Below are 15,337 nucleotides of genomic sequence, written 5' to 3'. Positions count from 1 at the left end.
CTAAAGGTATAGCTGCCTTTTGGCGGTTACTATCTCTGTAAGTCCTCAATGGCCACTTTCTGTCTTTCTGCACCTCCAATTCTTGTTTACTCAATTCTCTACATTAAAATCTCTCTGTTCAAACAAAATATGTGAGCTCTGTTTTCCTGACTGACAGTCGTTGGGGGCATAAGTGAGAGCCTTTCACAGTCAGAGCCCCCCAGTTACTGTTAGTCACTCATTTATTCATTCAACAAACATTTGTACTATAATCCCTATGTATAGAAGAAGGAGGCTTTGGTTGTATATATACACATACCTATGTAAATACTGTTTATATATTTTGGTATACGTATAGAACATAAGTGGGAGAATACACGAAAAATAGATGATGGTGATTCACTCTGGGAACTGGAGGTATTAGATGGGGAAAAGTATGTTTCATGTAGCCTTTTGAGTTTTCAACACTCCACATATTACTGTTATATTTTGAAAAACTGATGAAAATTCATGTATTCAATGCCATCTGAGTGCCAGCAAAGGGGAAGCCCTGCACATGCAGAGGTTTTGCCCCCAGAAATCTTCTTCCTTCCTAGCCCGGGCTGACACCGCAAACCAGCAGGGCACCATATCTCGGTTTCCACTTCTCCTTGCCTTCAGATTTAGAGGAACAGTCTTGGAAGATTAGAAGTTGATGGTAGACTCTCCAGACAGTGTGACTAAGCTAAAGTAAATGAGTGGAACAAAAATGTTAAGATGGGGGTACCCTTTGCAACGTCATGTACGGGGGTTCAAAACGTAGAAACAAAAAAGAGAAGGGAACTTAGCGCTAGTGGAGCACATTTTGGTTGCACCCCTGTATGCAATCCCACCCATCTGTAGTGAGCATGCAATTTGAGTAAAACTGACCTCAACCCCAGTTCTTGGAGTAGGACTAATAGTTCCAAGCCAAGTGGGGCAATCCTAAGCCTCTTGCTACGGGATTTGTTCAGGTAACTCTAGCTTAAGCCAATTAGCTTGAAATTTGGACTTTTGTGTGATGATTATTAGAAATAACACTCTTTCCAGGAATGGTGGTAAAATATTTGCTAACCTCTCCAGACCAGGCTCTGAACCCCTGGAACCAGCGTAGGCTCAGTTGGAATAGACCTGGCTCAGAGCAACCAGTTTGGGAACTGAGCTTAATGCCTGAAGTAGTTCCATCTCTCCCGCTCTGGCTGTAAAGCGTGTGATTGCAGATGCTGCTGGCTGCCTTTTTGTGATCATGAGATAAGCCACCCTGAAAATTAAAAGGATACCGAGAGGAGGACTGAATAAAGAGAACTGTACAGCCAGCACCCTGGGCAGACTGTGCCAAGGCCCACACTCTTTATTGTTCAGTCCTGTTTGTATTAGGTTTCAATACTTTGTGATGACGGTTTTTGCATCCTCTCAATTATCTTCTTACTTCACATTTGGTTAAGGTTAAACTGAGGTCCAGAGCAAAAAAAAGGCCTTGTCTGAACTCTTACAGAACCAGGACCTTAATCTTTTGTCTGTCAAACAAACCAGTGCTCTCCTAATAAATCATAAAACCTCTTCCACCACATTGTGGGAAGCAGCAGGGACTCCAACAGTGTTTGTTGAGTGAATTAATTACTAAATGAGAATGAGATCAGAGGGGAGTTCTGGCAAGGGCACAAGGTAATCAAGGGTTTGGAGTGAAGGAGGGACAGTGCGGAGACGGGCAATGAAAAGAAACCCTCAAGAGTTTATTCTATTTTAGTCACATGAACACATTGGCAGTACAAAAGGCTTCCTTAAACTCCAGGGAGTTTCTGTGGATAAATATCTGATTGCCACTTGTCCAGAAACAATCAATATCCAAAGCACAGAAAGCATTTGGAAGTTTATTATAAAAATAACTGGAAGGGGTCTAGAAAGATCTCAGAGTGCCAAATCCCATCAAGAACTTGTGATCGGGGTGGGGACGGTGGGTAGGTAACAGAGTCTCAGTATTGTGACAAAGTTCTCCTCTGAACAGGAGGAAGAAAAAGGCTGTCACTGTGCAATTAGAAAATGTCATCACTCTTCATGAAACTTCAGTTTTTCTTATATGTAAAATGGAAAAAATAATAATACAGTCTCACTGCTATGGTTTGAATGTCCCCTCCAAAATTCATGTTGAAATTTAATTGATGATATTAAGTGGTGGGTCTCTTAAGAGGTGCTTAGGTCATTCGGGACCTGCCCTCATGAATGGGTTAATGCCATTATGGCAGAAGTGGGTTAATTGTCATGGCAGTGGGCAGTCCCCATCCTCTCTCTGGTTCACATGCTCACTTGCCCTTCTGCCTCCCACCATGGAATGATGCAGCACAATGGCCCTCACCAGATGTCAGCACCATTCTCTTGAACTTCCAAACCTCTAGAATCATGAACCAAATACGTTTCTATTCATTGTAAATTACTCGGTTTCAGATATTCTGTTATAGAAGCAGAAAATAGACTAAGACGCCCACTGTACTTTATCTTTGGACCAGATGTTTCAACATTCAGAAATGCTGGGTTTTAGAAAAGTTATATGGTACATAACACTATATTATGGAGCACTCAGTGGGTTCTGGGGAACACCCTGTAATCAAATGCATTAATATTTTTGTAGGGAAACTTATAGATATTTACAGTAAATGGCATAATTAAGACCATAAATAGTCTCACATCAGTTCAGTCCAGGACTTGCCACCAAGTGAGTTATAAAAATCTTTTGGTTGTCAGAGATTTTGGAGTTATTTTTAGAGACAGGGTCTTGCTCTGTCACACAGGCTGGAGTGCAGTGGCGTGATTATGGCTCACTGCAGCTTCAAACTCTTGGGCTCAAGCAATGCTCCTGCCTCAGCCTCCCAGGACGGGGGTCTCACTTTGTTGCCCAAAGTGCCGAGATCATGAGCCACTGCACCCTACCACTTTTTGGATTTTTGAAACTGGGGTTAAGGGATGATGAGTATATCATGCATTGGGCTGTTGGGAGAATTGGATGAGGTAAACCAAAGGTTGGCTTGGAGGAGTCACTCAATGTGTTACTAGTGTTATTTTCCTTCTGCTTCTATATATGAATGTCCCACATGGGCTCCAATCTCTACCTCGAGGAAGGCCATTCTCTCGTGGCCCCCTCTGGGACTGTCCTACACCCCTGAGGCCTGTTTGCAACCTAAGGTCAAGGTGTCACAAACACCTGATGCACTCCACCACTAAAGGCCTCTCTACTCACCTCAGGGCCAATGTGAGGACCTGCTGGGTTCCAGAATTCTATGAGAACTGCCTCCACTTGGTGGTGCTCAGCCCTCTCCTCCTTTTTTTTGCCTGCAGTCTTAAAGGACCACAGGGGTTGTCCACTTGACTCCCCAGGCTTCTCTACAGGAAGCCAAGTAAGGCACAGGGGGCTGGCAGTAGTCAGGCTGCAAGGTTAAGGGCAAGATCACCAGGGACTGACTTTTTATCAAACCATGCAGAAACTAGACACAGGACTGGGGCAAGGGTGAAACAGCAAGACACCTCAGGCACAAAATTGAAGGAGGCCCTATGCACCCCCTCACCTCATCTTCATCCTGGTCCTGCTCACAAATTGAATATAAGGTCAAAAGCAAGAGAGTTTACCTAGGAAAACGCAGACCAGAGAAGACAGGATTGGCTGTATTAGTTATCTATTGCTGCACAACAAATTACCTCCAAAAATAATGATTCAAAACCACAATAATGACTTATTATCTCATGCAGGCACTAGATCAGAATCTCTCACAAGGTAGCAATCAAGATGTTGGCCAGGACTGCAGTCCCTGAAGCCTTGACAGGAGCTGAAAGGTCCATTTCCAAGGTGGCTCACTCTCATGGCTCGCAAGTTGGTGGTGGATATTGGCAGGAGGCCCTAGTTCCTCTCATGTGGGCCTCTCCACAGGCTGCCTGAGTGTCCTCCTGACATGGTGGCTGACTTCCCCCAGAGTGAGCAATCCAAGAGACCAATGCAAAAGTTGCAATGCTTTTTATCACCTGGTCTAAGAAGTCACACACCCTGTCATTTCTGCAGAATTCTAATGGTCACAAAGCACTAATCATGTAGGAAGGAACTAACTACACAGAGAATGGATACCATGATATCAGGCTCATTGGGAACCATCTCAGATACTTGCAATCATGGTCTGCCTTCTTGCCCTCTATAATTCACATCTCTCTTAAATTAAAATTAGCAGACTCCCAAGCCTTTCAACATGCCCAAAAAGTCCTTCAATGACAACATCAGCTTGAGGTCCAGTATCTTATTACTTAAATCAGGTCCTGGCATAAATGAAGGTCCCATGATGTGGCTTCTCAAGTACAGCTCCTAGAGTATAGTTCCTCTCCATCCTAAAACTATAAACTAAAGAGATACATTATCTGCACCCCTACACACCCAACTTCCAATGGCAGGCAGGCATTACTCTAGATTCCCTTTCCTCATTCAAAAATGGGGAAAGCAAGAGGCATACGGAAGTCATTGGCCCATAGCAATTTTGAAATCCAGCAGAGCAGATGTTAATCATTTCTGATAGGGACTCACTCCTACCACTGCCCAGAAATGATAGTCTATGTTTCTTCAACACTTCCTGGAACTCTTGTTTGTTGGATCACCCAGTTCATTACGACCACTTGCTATTTTCCAGGTTATCACAAGTGACGGAATTTCTAAACTTTTTACCATTACATAACAAAGAACCTCTTCTCTCAAGTGTCTTACTCTTACTTTTATTTTTTTAGAGATAGAGTATCACTTGTCACCCAGGCTGAAATGCAGTGGCATGATCATAGCTCACTGTAACATTGAACTCCTGGGCTCAAGTGCCTCAGCCTCCTGAGTAGCTAGGACTACAGGTGCACACCACCATCCTCCACTAATTGTTTAAAAATTTGTTGTAGAGATGGGGTCTCACTATGTTGTCCAGGCTTGTCTTAAACTCTAAGCCCCATGTGATCCTCCCAGCTTAGCTTCCTAAAGTGTTGGGATTACAGGCATGAGTACCTGACCCTCCTCACTTTCTTTTAAGCTCTTATTACATCCTTATCGCAGCCATCAGGCTTCTCTTGAAGTGAAGTCTCCTGAAGTCCCTTTAACCTGTCATGCACCCTCTCCTCCCAGCTTCTGCCCAAATCCAGTGCCAAAGCCACTCCCACATTTCTTACAGCAGCACCACATTTCCAGGCACCTAAATCTGCACTATTTCTACTGCTGTATAGTAAATACCCCAAAACTTGGTGACTTAAAACAATAGTAATCATTTATTCTCTCTTACGTATGGGTCAGGAATCCAGGAGTGGCTTGGCTGGGTAGTTCTAGTTCAGGATATCTCATGAGATTGCAGACATATATCAGCTCAAGCTGCAGTCATCTGCAGGCTTGACCAGGGTGGAGAATCCTTTTCCAAGGTGGCTCATTCACATGGCTGGTGAGTTGGAGCTGACTAAGGGCTTATGTTCCTCTCTATGGGACCTTTCAATAGAGCTGTCTGATGATCCTCACAACAAGCCTCTAATGAGACAGGTAATCATCACCTTATCATACAAATACTGTAAAACTACAGTTGAGATGAGTACAATGAGAAGGATGTACTTTTGCTCATATGAGTGCAAATAAATAGTTGACCTAATCGGGAAAGTCACGGAAGACTTCCCTGGGGAGGTGATGCCTGGGCTGAGCTCTGGGGGATGAGCTCTTCTAACCAGACATAAAGAGAAGGAAGCCAAGCACAATGGCTTATGCCTGCAATCCCAGCACTTTGAGAAGCCGAGGCAGGTGGATTACCTGAGCTCAGGAGTTCGAGACCAGTCTGGACAACATGAGGAAACCCCATCTCTACCAAAAATACAAAAAAATTAGCCAGGTGTGGCGGTGCACACCTGTAACCTCAGCTACCTGGGAGGCTGAGGTGGAAGAATTGCTTGAGCCCAGGAGGTAGCAGATGCAGTGAGCTGAGATTGTGCCATTGCACTCCAGCCTGGGCGACAGAGTGGATCTCATCTCAAAAATTAAATAATAATAATTTAAAAAGAGAAGAGTGTTACAGGAACAGGGAACAGCATGTGTTAAGACTCTGAGGCAGGAAAGAGGATAACTCTTTCTAGAACCTAATGAAGGCCAGTGAGGCTGAGGACAGAGTGAGGTGGAGCAGGGGAAGATTAGGCTGGAGGTAGAGAGAGAAGAGCCAGACAGGAGATGAGGACATAACATCCAACCCTTTCATTTGTGTAACAGTGGAAACATCTCAGCATATCTTTTTACATACTCTTATTTTGACTTTCACATTCTAAGTAAGAATGCCAGCACGTTCCAGTGCACACACTGGAACTCAGAGTGGTTACGCAAATAAGTACAGGTCACATTGCAAGACTGAGACCAAGGTAAGACTTATTTTCTCACTAAAATAACCACATTGTGCCACCTCCCTAAAAAGAAATGGCCCCCTTCCTAACTTTCCTTCTCCCTTAGTAGTGCATATGTGGTAATGCTTGTCTAGGAATTGCCAGTATGTCTTTACTAATCATGGTTGCACCTGACACTCACAAAACCTCCTGGAGGTGCACATATTTCCCTGTCATAAAGAGCTTCCCTCTCCCCCTCTTCACATCTCTCCTTACCCCGCACCACCCCAGCACCCCTGCCTGCACCTAGCAGCCAGGGGCTACACTTCCATCAGGAAGTAACAGGTCAGGCAAGCTCATAGTCCATGGCTATGTAGGCTATTGCAGGCTGGCTTCCTCCGTCCCAACTCCAGATGTGTTTCTAGTAGTGCCCAGAGCTTCCTGGAAACCCAGATTGGGGTATCTTCAGAGCCCATGCAAGCAGAGCAGTGTGCTCATCTGAATAGGTTCTAAGGCTGAAATCTCCTTCTGTGCATGGCCTGCCTCAGCAGCTGCTCCTTCGAGCTCCCCCAGTGAACCTTCCAGGCAGATAAGAAGTGACTGTGAACAGGATGGAAGCGAACGCCACAGCTTTGCTATCTGCCTCTTCCTAGGTATGCGGGCATTTTGAAACACAGGGAAGAACGCATTTTCACTTCCCTCATTTATAAAAGCACTGACACTACTCTTGGCATTGTCTTCTCTGCCTTCCCTCAGCCAATGGCGTCCAGGGTACTGAGAGATGAGACAGCACCCAGCTCTAGACCTTGCTACTGAATAATTCATGCTTCTAATTTTTTTCCTCTTTTGATTTAATTTTTTTTTTCTTTTTTCTTTTCATAAAGACAGGGTCTCATTCTGTTGCCCAGGCTGATCTTAAACTCCTGGGCTCAAGCGGTCCTCCCACTTTGGCCTCCCACAGTGCTAGAATTGCAGGCATGAGCCACTGTGCCCAGCAGTTCTAACTGCTGACAATCTGATAAGTGCAAAAAGTAACTTTCTGTTCTGCTGCTTTCATTTGCACTTCTCTACTTTCTATTAAAACTGGGCAACACCTGTATGTTGATTAGCTGTTTGCCAATTGTTCTTCCTTCAAGGACTCCAGCCCCTTGGAAGTGGAGCCTCTCCAGGTGTGTTTGACGAGTTGGGGTGGAGCAGAACTCTCCCCTCCCTTGTTTTGCATACTGCACTTCTGTTCACACAGCCTGACGACTGGACACTGGGCACGAAGAGCTCACAGAACAATGCCCCAAGCTGCCATTCCCCTGGGGGTGTCTGATGTTACCTGGAAATGTCATGTTGGCATAGCTAGTGGGGACCCGTTTTAAGCTTGGGACCAAAGGTCCTCCCTCCTGGCAGTAGGATAGGAATGACACAGCAGAGGGAATGCAGAGAGCCTTTGGCAGCTGCAGCCTCACACAGGCACAGTGTGAGGTGCAGGGCAGACTTGAGAGCCCTCCAGAGGAGCTACTTACTGAATGGGCTTTGAGCCAGAGCATGAGCAGAGGACAAGAGTTCTCTGCACTCAACGTTGAGGCCAACCAGGTCCACCTAGGTCAGATTTTTGAGCAGGCCAGGACTGGGGTGAGGCAAGTGAAGTACTTAGGATATAAAATTTACAAAGGCACTGACTCTCAGGGCTCAGCCTGTACTCGCGCAGCCCTGAGGGTGAGTGCCTCCTTACATTTCATGCCTAGGCACCTTTGCCTCATCCTAGTCCCAGCCCAGCCTGGGAGACAGGAACGTGGTAGGGCGCAGAGGAGTCGGGACAGTCCCCTTGTCCATGAGAATCCAGGCTTAGCTCTCAGAGAGGAGGAAGTGCTGACTGGGAAAGGAACCCACTCTACCTCTTTTGTGGCTGTTTGTGTATTGTGAACTTTCTGTTGTTCTAAATCCAGGGTACTAGTTCAATGGTTCTTAACAACTCCTCTGGTTGTCTTTATAAAGTTCTGTGTCAGTTAGTGGGAGATAGAAACCAGTGTAGCTCTTTTCTTTTTTCTTTTCTTTTCTTTTCTTTTCCCTTCCTTCCTTCTTTTCTTTTTTTTTTTTTTTTCAGAGTCTTGCTCTGTTGCCCAGGCTGGAGTGCAGTGGCGGGATCTTCACTCACTGCAAACTCTGACTCCCAGGTTCAAGCAATTCTCCTGCCTCAGCCCCCTGAGTAGCTGGGATTACAGGCATGCACCACCATGCCCGGTTAATTTTTGTGTTTTTATTAGAGATGGGGTTTCATCATATTGGCCAGGCTGGTCTCGAACTCCTGACCTCAGGTGATCTGCCCACCTTGGCCTCCCAAAGTGCTGAAATTACAGGCCTGAGCCACTGTACCTAGCCCACTGTACCCAACCCATTTTCAACAGGAAAGCATTTAATACAAGGATTTTTTTAAAAACGGAATACTACGCAGTCATAAAAAAGAACAAGTTCATGTCCTTTGCAGGGACATGGACGAAGCTGGGAACCATCATTCTCAGCAAACTAACACAGGAACAGAAAACCAAACACCACATGTTCTCACTCATAAGTGGTAGTTGAACAATGAGAACACATGGACACAGGGAGGGGAACATTATACAAGGCCTGTCAGGGGGTGGGGGGCAAGGGGAGGGAGAGCATTAGGACAAATACCTAATGTATGCAGGGCTTAAAACGTAGATGATGGGTTGATAGGTGCAGCAAACCACCATGGCACATGTATACCTATGTAAAAAACCTGCACGTTCTGCACACGTATCCCAGAACTTTAAGTAAAATAAAATAATAAATAAATAAATAAACAAACAAACAAACAAAAAAGCATTGGAAGGACGGGAGCAGCAGACTCTTGCCTGGGCTTCCAGGAATGTCTCTCCAAACACCACAGAACCAACCCACTGACAGAGTTGCTCCCTGTGACACAGCCAGGACGGGGGAGAATTGGGAGATCACCACTCTCTATTCAAGAACACGGCCCCTTAGCTGTGGTCCAGGGATCAGAAGCCAGGGACTAGGGTCATAAAGCCATCACAGCTACTTTTCTCACCTTCAACAAGGCTGGAGCTTGGATGCAGAAACACTGGGGCAGAGGTCCCCTCATCTCCCACCTCTGCTCTCTCACAGAAAACTGCGCCAAACAACAGGAAGGGAGCCTCTGCCTCACTTCCACTTCACATCTCAGCTTGATGGCATCTGATTGGCAGAACAAAGTGTACTGTCAGAGCAATAGCTGCAAGGGAGTTTGAGAAACATCATTTTTATCTTCCCTACCATTACAGTCCAGGAAGACTCCATAGAAAGTGGTGAGAATGCTGGGGACCAGCGGACAATACCCAACTCAAGTCTCAAGTTTAAAGGCTCCTGCAGGTGAGAGAAGAGAAACTAGGGGACCTCATGCTATTTACAGGCACATCTCATATTACTGAACTCACTTGATTGTGCTCAGCAGATGTTGCAATTGTACAAATTGGAGGTTGTGGCAATCCTGCATACAGCAAGTCTATCAGAGCTATTTTTCCAACAGGCTGTGCTCACTCTGTGTCTCTGTTGTCACATTTTGGTAATTCTCACAATATTTCAAAGTTAGTCATTATTACTACATCTGTTATAGTGATCTGTGATCACTGATCTTTGATGTCACTATTGTAATTATTTTGGAGTGCCATGAACCACGCCCACAGTGAACTCGATAAATGTCGTGTGTGTTCTGACTGCTCCTACTGGCCAGTCCCTGTCTCTGTCCCTCTCCTAGGGCCTTCCTATTCCTTGAAACACATAAATATGGAAATTAGGCCAATTAATAACCCTAAAATGGCCTCTAAGTATTCAAGTGGAAAAAAGAGTCACAGTCTCTCACTTTCAATCAAAAGCTGGAAAAGATGAAGCATGTGAGGAAGGCATGTCAAAAGCCAAGAGAGGCTGAAAGCTAGACCTCTCACAGCAAACAGCCAAGTTGTGAATGCAAAGGAAAAATTCTTGAAGGAAATGAAAAGTGCTACTCCAGTGAACACACGAATCATAAGAAAGTGAAACAGCCTTATTGCTGACATAAAGTCTGAGTGGTCTGGATGAAAGATCAAATCAGCCACAACATTCCCTTAAGCCAAAGCCTAATCCACAGCCTAATCCTCTTTCAATTCTATGAAGGCTGAGAGAGCTGAGGAAGCTGAGAAGAAAAGTTGGAAGCTAGCAGAGGTTGGTTCATGACGTTTAAGGAGAGAAGCCATCTCCAGAACATAAAAGCGCAAGGTGAAGCAGCAAGTGCTGATGGAGAAGCTGCAGCAAGTTATCTAGAAGATCTAGTTAAGATGGCTGATGAAAGTAGCTACACTAAACAACAGATTTTCAATGAAGATGAAACAGCCTACTCTTGGAAGAAGTTGCCATCCAAGACTTTCATAGATAAAGAAAAGTCGGCTGGGCGTGGTGGCTCACTCCTGTAATCCCAGCACTTTGGGAGGCTGAGGCGGGTGGATCACAAGGTCAGGAGTTCAAGACCAGCCTGACCAAAATGGTGAAACCCCGTGTCTACTAAAAATACAAAAATTAGCCGGGTGTGGTGGCATGTGCCTGTAGTCCCAGCTACTCGGGAGGCAGAGGCAGGAGAATTGCTTGAACCCAGGAGGCAGAGGTTGCAGTGAGTTGAGATCATGCCACTGCACTCCAGCCTGGGCAACAGAGTGAGGCTCCATCTCAAAATAATTAAAAAAGAAAAGAAAAGAAAAGAAAAGTCTATGCCTGACTTCCATGGCAAAGGACAGGTTGACTCTCTTATTAGGGGCTAATGGAGCCGGTGACTTTAAGTTGAAGCCAATGCTCCTCTTTTACCATTACCCAAATCCTAGGGCCATTAAGAACGATGCTAAATCTGCTCTCCTGTGCTCTATCAGTGGAACAACAAAGCCTAGGTGACAGCACATTGGTTTACAACATGGTTTACTGAATATTTTAAGCCCAATTTTGAGACCTACTTCTCAGGAAAAAAGATTCCTTTCAAAATATGACTGTTCATTGCCAATGGACCAGGTCACCCAAAACCTCTGATGGAGATGTATAAAGAGATGTACAATTGATGTTGTTTTCATGCCTGCTAACACAACATCCATTCTCAGCCCTTAGGTCAAGGAGTAATTTCAACTTTCAAGTCTTATTATTTAAGAAATAATTATTTTAAAGTTTTAGTCATCATAGATAGTGATTCCTTGGAAGGATCTAGGAAAAATAAATTGAAACCTTCCTGGAAAGGATTTCCCCTTCCAGATGCCGTAAGAACATTTGTAATTCACAGGACGTGGTCAAAATAGCAACATTAACAGGAGTTTGGAAGAAGTGGATTCCAACTCTCATGGATGACTTTGAGGGCTTCAGACTTCAGTGCAGGAAGTAACTGCAGAAGTGGCAGAGATAGAAAATGACAAGTGCAGCCTAAAGATGACATTGAATTGCAGCAATTTTATGATAAACCTTCAGCAGATGAGGAGTTGCTTCTGACAGATACGCAAAGAAAGTGGTTTCTTGAGGTGGCATCTACTGGTGCTATGAACATGGTTGAAATGACAACAAAGTATTTAGAATATCACATAAACTTAGTTGATAAAGCAGGAGCAGGGATTAAGAGGATTGACTCCAATTTTGAAAGAAGTTCTGCTGTGGATAAAATGTTGTCAAAAGCTACAGAGAAATCTTTTTTGAAAGGAAGAGTCAATTGATGCAACAAACTTCATTGTTTTTGTCCTTTAAGAAATTGCCACTGTCATCCCAATCTTCAGTAACCACCACCCAGATCAGTCAGCAGCCGTCAACACTGAAGAAAGACCCTCCACCAGCAGAATGATTATGAAGACTTGAAGATTCTGATGATCGTTAGCATTTTTTATCAATAAAGTATTTCTAATTAAGGTATGTACATTGTTTTGTAGACAATGCTATTGCTCACTTAATAGACAAGAGTATCATGCAGACATAACTTTTATATGCACTGGAACACCAAAACAATTGTGTGACTTGTTTTATTGTGATATTTGCTTTATTGTGATAGTCTGGAACCAAACCTGCAATATCTCTGTGGTGTGCCTGTGTTAGAGTAGGGACCTGGTGCTCAGGCATGGGCAAACCTGCCCACGGAGCCCCACTGCCCCCGCCTCACAGACCTCTGCCTTTGCCAGGCTACTCACCATCCACAGGCCGCACGACTGATCAAGGCCCAGATGACCATTCATTTGCAAGCACTTGAGCATGCGCAGGAGAATTCAGCAGTACAGGGCAGCCTGTGGCAAAACCATGCCTCCCTTCACCCCAACCCAGATCCCAGACACTGTAATCTCTAGAGACTGAAACTGCAAATAAATATGTGACAAGTCTGAGGAGTTTGCCTCCTTCAAAGCATTAGTGTCATTGCTGCAAGTGTGTGGATTCTCCACTTGGTGGATTTGTGTCTGCCTCCGATTCCTTGCTTTGTTTTACCTAAGGGCTTTTCTAGTATCTTTGGCAATGAGATCTGGAAATGAGTTGGCATCTGGTCTAATCGTTTGGTGGAGTAAGTCTGGTTCCCCACCTGTTAGCTGCAGCTCCCTAGCTTCCTTAACATCTAGATCCGTGTGGCTGGAAACACTAACCCCTGCCTTATGGTTCAAGGTCTCCCCTGCGACTTCACTTGGTTAGGCCAGAGCTTAGGATGCCAGCATGGCCTAGGCCTCCTGGGCCCTCCCTCATGCACCACGTGGAGGTATGGAGTAGGGCACAGGGGAAGAGAAGAAGAGAGGGCCCTGGAGGCTGTCTCTTCCCTGGGCAGCTCAAACCTGCCACATAGAGCATCAGACAGGACAGGAAAGACATCCTAATAAGGTTCTGAGCACACTGCATGACAAACATTCTAGGGCCATGCTCTCATTCTTTTTTTCTCTCCCACTTAGAAAAGTGGCAAAGTAGCACCACACTCTGCTTCCTAAAGGCCTTCCCACTTCACCCCATCCCCAAAACCCACCACACATTTCTCACGGGCTCTGCCACCCATACAGCATCCTAGCGTCTCATCATCTTTCTGGCTACTGTCTTCCTCCTTTTTCTCTGTTTTTGTTTCCTTTCTGTTTTTTTTTCCCTTAATCTCCCATCTCAGGAGCAAAAGTGAGAAGGTTTCCATCTTCAGCAGCAAGCTAGCTTATTCTCTGGGAGTCCAGCTGGAGCGTTTGCCCTCCATGTCTCTCTCTCCAGTCCAGTGACTTATTCAGAAAGTGTCTCAAAGTCAGTTCCCATTCCATGTGGAATGTTAGTTCCAGCTGTTAGGACAGTAAATGTTTCACCTCATTACTAATGTGTGTATACACACACACACACACACACACACTACATATAGCTGTAGCTATAAAATCACATATCTCACTATCTTCATATATAGACAAATTCTGCCTAAGCAGTCCTTATGAGCAATGTTTTAAATTATGCACTAATTGTCATATCTTCATAAAACTAACATGACCGGCCCTCCCTTCTCTGGTTCCCCTTCTCACTCCCTTCCTCCTACACCGTTACCTTTCCGCCGTTGCAACTCCCATCCCAGGTGTGTTATATAGCACACTAGGTGTAAATAGTTGTCATCCTGAGAGCTGAGCAAGGCAGCTATGCTTGACCATGTGTGTTCCCAGGGGAACCCCAGTGCCATCGAGGCTGTCCTGTAAGGACCGTGAGGGCTGGCCCCTCGCTGATCTGTGACTTGTGGTTTCTTCTAGATGAGTCAGCCAAGGTGGGGATGTGAAGTGAATCAAGCAGATGTGTGTAAATGATGCTCTGGAGAATGATGCCAGCACTCATGGCTTCACACAAAACAGCCCCAGAACTCCTGGCTCTAGATGTACACCCAGGCCAGGCTCTCCCAATCCCAGCATAGTTCAGATAATATGGACTGCCCTGTACACTGAAGGATGCTTAGCAGCATCCCAGGCCTCTACCCACTGGATGCCAGGAGTACCCCCAAGCCCTCAGCTGGGACAACCAAAAATGTCTCCTGACATTGCCAAATGTCTCCCTGGAAAGTAAAAATCACCCCTCAGCTGAGAATCTGTGCCCTATAGCTGTATAGATAAATATTGTGTATACAGCAATGTATACATACATACAAACAATTAAATATTTATATGTCCTTATTTTAAGTTGGCATCTGATATAAACTTTTCATTCAATCAGCATATGCGCAAAACAGAAATGTGACATATTTTCTTCCTTTTCTTTTAAAAATTAATGTCATCTGTGATAATAGTGACATTTGTGATAACTAAATAAATAGAACCATCATATATCTTTCTGTGAAATTGGCATTGAAGCAGCAGTGAGAAGGGGGTTTTGGAGTGTCAGTTGCCTTCCCCTGGACCCACCATGGCTCCTGCCTCCTGGAGCTTTGACAATGCTGATGGACAGTATAAACCAAAAATAAAGTTCTAAGCCCCCCCCAGCCATCTGAATGGACCCCTCCTCTTGGCCAAGGGCATTCCAAAGTTAACCTGAAAAACCAATTCAGGACATGATGGGAACAGAGAGCTGGACATGCCTCATTATACCATCCTCCCTTTTGGAATTACTGATAGAGGACTCTTTAAATCTGATAAGAAACATTTACAGTCTATTCTTGGCTGGGGGCAGTGGCTCACACCTGTAATCCCAGCATTTTGGGAGCTGAGGCAGGTGAATCATTTGAGGTCAGGAGTTCAAGACCAGCCTAGTCAACATGGTGAAACCCCATCTGTACTAAAAATACAAAAATTAGCCAGGTGTGATGGCAGACACCTGTAATCCCAGCTACTCAGGAGACTGAAGCACAAGAATTGCTTGAACCCAGGAGGTGGAGGTTGCAGTGAGCCGAGATTGCACCACTGCATTCCAGCCTGAGCAACAGAGCAAAACTTTATCTCAAAAAAAAAAAAAAAAAAGAAAGAAAAGAAACATTTACAATCTATTCTCTCTGAAGCCTCCTACCTGGAGGCTTAAT

General features: G+C 44.9%; 1 long non-coding RNA gene across 1 annotated transcript in view; it reads right to left on the bottom strand.

Annotated features, from left to right (window-relative positions):
- The window catches only part of LOC105739905, a 108,224-nt gene that overhangs the window by 1,914 nt on the left and 90,973 nt on the right, over positions 1 to 15,337 (bottom strand). The gene's annotated exons all lie outside the window — the stretch shown is intronic.

This window comes from Nomascus leucogenys, chromosome 6 (assembly GCF_006542625.1).
Source record: "Nomascus leucogenys isolate Asia chromosome 6, Asia_NLE_v1, whole genome shotgun sequence".
Taxonomy (NCBI): Eukaryota; Metazoa; Chordata; class Mammalia; order Primates; family Hylobatidae; genus Nomascus; species Nomascus leucogenys.
This window is presented reverse-complemented; position numbering and strand designations above follow the sequence as displayed.